This window comes from Propithecus coquereli, unplaced genomic scaffold (assembly GCF_000956105.1).
Source record: "Propithecus coquereli isolate 6110/MARCELLA unplaced genomic scaffold, Pcoq_1.0 Scaffold221, whole genome shotgun sequence".
NCBI classification, from domain to species: Eukaryota; Metazoa; Chordata; class Mammalia; order Primates; family Indriidae; genus Propithecus; species Propithecus coquereli.
The window spans coordinates 1,228,501-1,234,832 of record NW_012147301.1 but is presented as its reverse complement, the minus strand read 5'-3'; positions in this window follow the sequence as shown (position 1 = coordinate 1,234,832).

The following is a 6,332-nucleotide window of genomic DNA, read 5'->3' as shown; positions in this document are numbered from 1 at the left end:
GGTTCCCTGGCAGTCACACAAAAGGGTCCAAATTCAAATCATTCCATTTACTCATAGTCACTCACGTGTTCAAAGAAAGGAGAATTATTCATCTTAAAAATAGAAAATATAAATTGCAATGTTCTTGCAATTTGTTAAGTTAACACATTTGTTAAATATTATCATGTTTGCTCTTTAGCCTGACAGTGCTAATTCTTCGGGGGAAGTCGGGGGAAGGAGAAGAAAGAACAAATTCAGAACTTTGGGGCCCAACCTGGGAAACTGTCTAGTTAAATGCTGAAATTTACTGTGAGATTGCTGAGCCCTCTCAGAGGAATCAGAGTTAAGCTAATAACCCAATCTGGAATAATTTAAAGCTCTTTTTAGGGAAGTTTTTGACTCAGTTGGGCTCATTATGCATGGGTTTAATGCGTAACAATTTGTTCTTGAAAGCTAACATTATTGTTGGCAATAAAGATAGGAAGTGGAAGTAAGTTTCCAATATGTAAAGCAGATTTATTTCGCATTTCATATGGACTTGTTCCGGGTCTCTGCTTGTGAATCACACTGTGATCCCCGCAGTAAGACGCTGTCCATGCAGTTGGTTATGATAAATGGCTTGTAATTGTGAATCTGATATTGGTTTTCAATATTGAATTTATCATTCTGTCCTCTTAACGGCTATTAAATACGTTTAAGAATTTATTCATTTGCTTGATCCATCTGTGATTTTTCAATATGTAAAATTTATTAATTTCCTAGTTTTTTGGGATTTTAACGGCCGACAACATCATTAATAATGCTGAGTAATGGAGCTGACCTCTTTTCAACCTGTTCCCTTCCACTACTCCAGAACATCCAAATGGAATCAAAATGTATTCGATTTAGGGACCCAAAAAGAAAACGGCGGTGTGGGGGGCGGGGGCAGTGCCTGATTTGAAGTGTAGCCCCCGCAGGCCGGCGGGTCACACTGTCATGGCCTTCAGCTCTTCCCTCCAAGCCCTGGGCAGAGGGAGCCAGGCCCAGGCTGCCTGTCTCCACCTCCTTCTCCCTTTCCTCCTCTCCCTCAGCTGCCTCAGTTTCTTCACTGTTGGGTGATTGATGATGATAATAATGCGGCTCGTCCGCTTCCCTCACAGAGAGCGCTTTGTGAATTAATGACCGTGTGCAGACGGCGCACTCGGAGATCCCCTCCAGGACAGCTCCATGGCCGCCCCAGAATTGTCATCTAGCTCGGCTGGGAAGGATCTGGCCCTTCCCTGCTGGGGTAGTGCAATGGGAGGCTGAGAGAAATCAGGCTGGGCGTAGGAGAAACAAGGCTGTGTGGAACAACAGCAGCGCAGGACTTACCCTCACCCTTCGTTCTGTATGTTAAGACCACCCCTGTATGTTGCCACCAGAACAGCATGGAGCTAGCTCGGGGTCAGAATTTGGGGCTGTGCCTTTGCTGGCTTTTTAGTTTTCTAAAACCCAGCCTGCAAGGCTACCTCTCGTGGTTCCTGCAGCATCTGCTGCGTTAAGTGGACACACAGTGGCACCAAGGCCTACAGAACTGAGTTCTCAAGGTCAGAGAACATGTTGGCCACTGGTCATGGGGGCTCCCTCAGCCAGGGGGCCAGAAGGAGATAGAGCCAGAGCTGTCACACATGCAGAAAGCATCGCTGAGGGGGACCCAGCATTTCCTGGTCATGCTTAGGGGACCCAGGGGGTCACCTTCTCCGGGTGACTCCACAATGAGCAGCGCCCCCTGCTGCCTCGAACCTGTGGATAACCGAAAATGAACCACCTTTCCCTCCCAAGGCCTTATTTCATATTCTTGCGGCAGCACGACTGACTTCCAGTCCAGTGAAAATCAGTTCCCTTGGAAGTTTTGTTTGTTTAAGGGTTATGGGCCAAGATCAAACCTATCAGAAGAAACCAGGAGCTGTTAATAAAATCTACTGAGAGGTGACAAATTTCCAATGGGCTCTCAAGAGGGAACTTGGCTTTTTTTTTTACCAAAAGCCACAGGGCCACCTGGTTCTAGACCTGGCCTGGGAGGCAATATCAGATAAAGTGTCCCAGTCTAGACCAGAAGCCAAGTCTCCAAGCTCCCTCTGCGATGCTCTTTCTGCCCTACCAGGACATGATTAACAAACTGCTATAAAGGAAGATATGCCTTCCCCAATTCCCAGACATTTCAGAACCTTTTGCAGACTCAGTTTTGCTACCCAGGTCTCTCGTATACTTTTCACATTGATGACTAAGAACAAAAGGTAATTTTCATCTGACAAATGTTTATTGCGAACCTATGAGTGCCTACATGCTTAGCACTGCGTGAACTGCTGTGGAGATGCGAAAAACAAATAGAAGACAGTCTCCGCCCTGAGGTAGGACCTGCAATGGCGCTGCACTTAATGATCAATTATTAAACATCTACTGCATGCCTGGCACTGTGCTGGATGCTGCAAAGGACATAGGAAAAAGAATCATGCTTAGTCCCTTCCCAAGGAGCTTGCCTCATCAGAGAGAGAAGATCTTCATGTAAAAATCATGAGGGTTCATAATGAAGTGTTAGGTTGTGTGGTGGAGGCAATAAGTACAAAAGAATTTGGAAGGATCAATGTAGGCTGAAAATAGCCAGGCTAAACTTTAAGGAGTAGAAGGCAATGGAAAAGGATCATGGGGGAAGGATGTGTGGAGACAGACAGAGAGGACAGGACAGACGTGTGTGTGTGTGTGTGTGTGTGTGTGTGTGTGTGTTTGCTGTTGTCAGGAATTACTGTCTTTATTATTTGGCCCTTCAAATTATCTGCCCATCCTTCCAAGTACTCACTCACACATATCCTACAAAGGAAAGGGTCAGCAAACATTAATGGAGAACCTATCTCATGTCAGGAGGCATTCTACACTTAGCATTCATTACCATGTGCATCCTTCCCACCCACACTGCCAAATAGACATCATGATCCCCCTTTTATAGAAGAGGACCCTGGAGCTCATTTGCCCAAGACTGTATCACCAGCAATCGGCCAAGCTGGGATTCAAACCAAGGTCTTGGCCTCCAACGCTCATATTCTTTTACCACTGAATTACGTGGACTCTAGGAAGCAGAGTGGCAGTACCCCAACGAGGCAATGCTAGAGCAGAATCTAGAAGGAAGAGCAGGAGGAGGGAAATTGGATGATGACTGTCCTTCTAAGCATGCCAGGTGCCATGGAGGCAGGGAAGAACAAGTAGACCATTCTAGGGAGAGCCACCACTGCAGCCCCTTGGGACATTTCCTGGAGCTGACATCCCAACTCTGACTTCCCACCATGGAGACTGCTCCCCATGGCAAGATGCCAGTCCTCCGGAGGACGCAGGGCTCTCTCCTGCAGCGGCTGGGGTCCCCGTCCTCCAGCGCAGGGCAAGCTTAATTAGGTTTGGTGCTCAGACCGGGCGGTCTCACAGCTACGTCATTGTCCAAAACTCTCGCTGAAATAGAAAATATGTATCTTTCCTGTACTTAAATGGGTCCTGTTTTGAGCCAAGATCAGTGTCATTAAATAAGGAAATCGGACCCAAGGCTACCCCCCGCACTGTCCTTGATTATGAGCAAGATGGGAAGGAAGAAATTCTGGTGTCGCTTATTTAAAAGACACAATCCCGAAGTGGGAACAAAAAAAGAGAGAGAGAGAGAGAATAATTAAAATGAAGGTATCATTATCATTTCTTTGAAGGGTCTCAGTGGACAGAGGGGTCTGATTGGCAGACGAGAGGCGTGGGGAGCCCGTGCTTGCTCTCGGAGTGACTGTTCTGAAGATGAATATGCAGGAAGCCCTGGTCTCTGGGACCTCTTGCCTACCCGCCGCGGCCTTTCTAAGCAGGTGGGAGAACAGGGAAAGCACTGAGGGGCAGAGTCTGCCGGATGAGGAACCCTACCCCCGGGTATATTGATGTCAATCACAAGAAATGGTTAAGTCTCTTAAACTGCCTTGGCGTACAGGGGTGTGGTCACCACATTAATATTGTCACCATCGTCACGGCTGCTGTTATTAACATTTATTCAGTGCCAACGTTGTACTTAGCACAAAGCAGAAAGGAAGATGCAACTCCTGCTTTGAAAATAAATATCTAGGCTCCCTGGGATTTATTCCCCAGCAGGGGGAAACCAGCCCGCAGCAAGAGAGGTCGGGGGGGGGACACTCTGCGCCCACCCTGTGCTGTTTCTCCATTTCCTTGGGCAACTTCAGGTCTTCTGGAATCTGTTTAGTGTTCCAAGGCCCTGCCTGGGTTGCTTGGCCCTCACCCAGCCTCTGTGGTCAAAGTCAGGGCTCAAAGAATAAGGCAAAGGTCAAAAACAGAGGTGGGCGGCCGGGCGCGGTGGCTCACGCCTGTAATCCCAGCACTCTGGGAGGCCGAGGTGGGAGGATTGTTTGAGCTCAGGAGTTTGAGACCAGCCTGAGCAAGAGCAAGACCCTGTCTCTACTAAAAATACAAAGAAATTAATTGGACAACTAAAAATATATAGAAAAAAAAATTAGCCGGGCATGGTGGCGCATGCCTGTAGTTCCAGCTACTTGGGAGGCTGAGGCAGAAGGATCGCTTGAGCCCAGGAGTTTGAGGTTGCTGTGAGCTAAGCTGACGCCACGGCACTCTAGCCCGGGCGACACAGTGAGACTCTGTCTCAAAAAAAAAAAAAAAACAGAGGTGGGCAACCAGGACTCTGAGATGGAGCTAGAGTAGGCAGGAAGCCCGGGGGAAGGGAAGCTCCGTGTTTCTCACGACTGGCGTGTGAGCCAAACTAAATGTTTCACTTAATGTCACCACTCTGCTGCTCCAGTCCCCTTGTTTTCCTTATCGCCTCACTCTGCAATCTCACACTTTACAAATCCTCTCACACGCTTTAAAAATCGAGACCCACACCACCGTAAATTTTATCCGTACAAGCCTTTGGAACACGAAAGCACTGACAAGCGTCCGTGGCCATCTAAGAAATGTACAAATATTATATATACACATCAGTTCCTCAAGCAAAAGTCCCACTTCCCACTGCCAAGTGTTATTTTTTACAGTAGCTCTGCGAGATGAGTGAAGGCGTATATTTCACCGGAGTGAGCCACTTTTTATAGAGCAGGGGGGAGAAAAGCCCAAACACTTTTATTGCTTTTTAACCAACAGGATTTCTCGATGCAAATGAATGAATCACCTTTGTGACGACTGGCTGCCCGAGTTTCCTTGTCACACACGGAGCAGGCTCGGTGGATGTGACTTGTATCCTCATGAGTCCGGGGCAAGATAAAAGACTGACACTGCTGCCAGTGAATTATGAGATTTTTCTTTATCAGTGAAAATAAGGTCATAACGGAGCCCAGCCATTGCCGGTTACATGTGTGTTCCCTCTACTTTTCTGTGTAATGCGATCCAGTGCGCCAGGCTGAGCCGAGCGCCCTAGTGTATAAATTAGCCATTTTAAAAAGCTGTGTTAAGTCTTTAAGGCCACCAGGGTATCTTTTAAGGCTTCGATGCCACTCTTCAATAGACACTGGTCTTCTTTACTTCTGACCTGCATTTCGATGATAATCTGGTAGAAAGGCATCTGTCCGGAAGGAGTCCCCTAAGTATATTTGAAATTAGAGAGAAAAAATAATACGTTGGGCCACAGCTGGATCCTAATTAGAAAGCTGAGCAATCATGGGCTCGAGCTCCTGGTAACTGTTTCTAAAGAGAACGGCTAATTAAGTAATTCAGCATTCGCTTACGGCATGACTTCTCTGGGCAGGGCACCGCGTGGCCCTCTGAAGTCTTGGCTCTTCCAAAAGCTGAGAGGGGAAGACGTGTTTTATATCATGGAAGTTATTTAAGAGGAGAATGATGAGGGAAATCACGGGTATTTTTCTAAAACAATGCGCAAGTTGACACTAAATCCCACGAAAAATGATGCTTTTGATGTGCGTGATTCAAAAAGATAAAAATAAAAGATTCTGAAAATGGTTTCCCTGCCGCGTAGCCTTTGGCCTGGAATCTGCACACTCGGTTTTCTTGCAGCTACTTCTGCAAAAACAAGCGCACCTACTCACTGCCACAATACGGTGGGCTAAATTCACTCGGTAAATAACATTCTTTCTTCTCTTCCACAGTAACAGCAAAGGTTTGAGAGTCGGCAGTGAGCGAGGAGCTGTGGAGGATTCAGAAAGAAAACAGACACAAGGAGCTCACAAAGGATTCAACTGGACAAGCAATTATTGAGCAACTACTGTATGTTACTGCTCTGTTCTTTTCAAACACAAACAAACTCATGGGGAGAAACAACTGAGAAGCTTTGATTTTTCAATATCCAATGAACCCATTCATTCCTTCGACAGGTTTCTATTGAAAACCGAATACAGTAT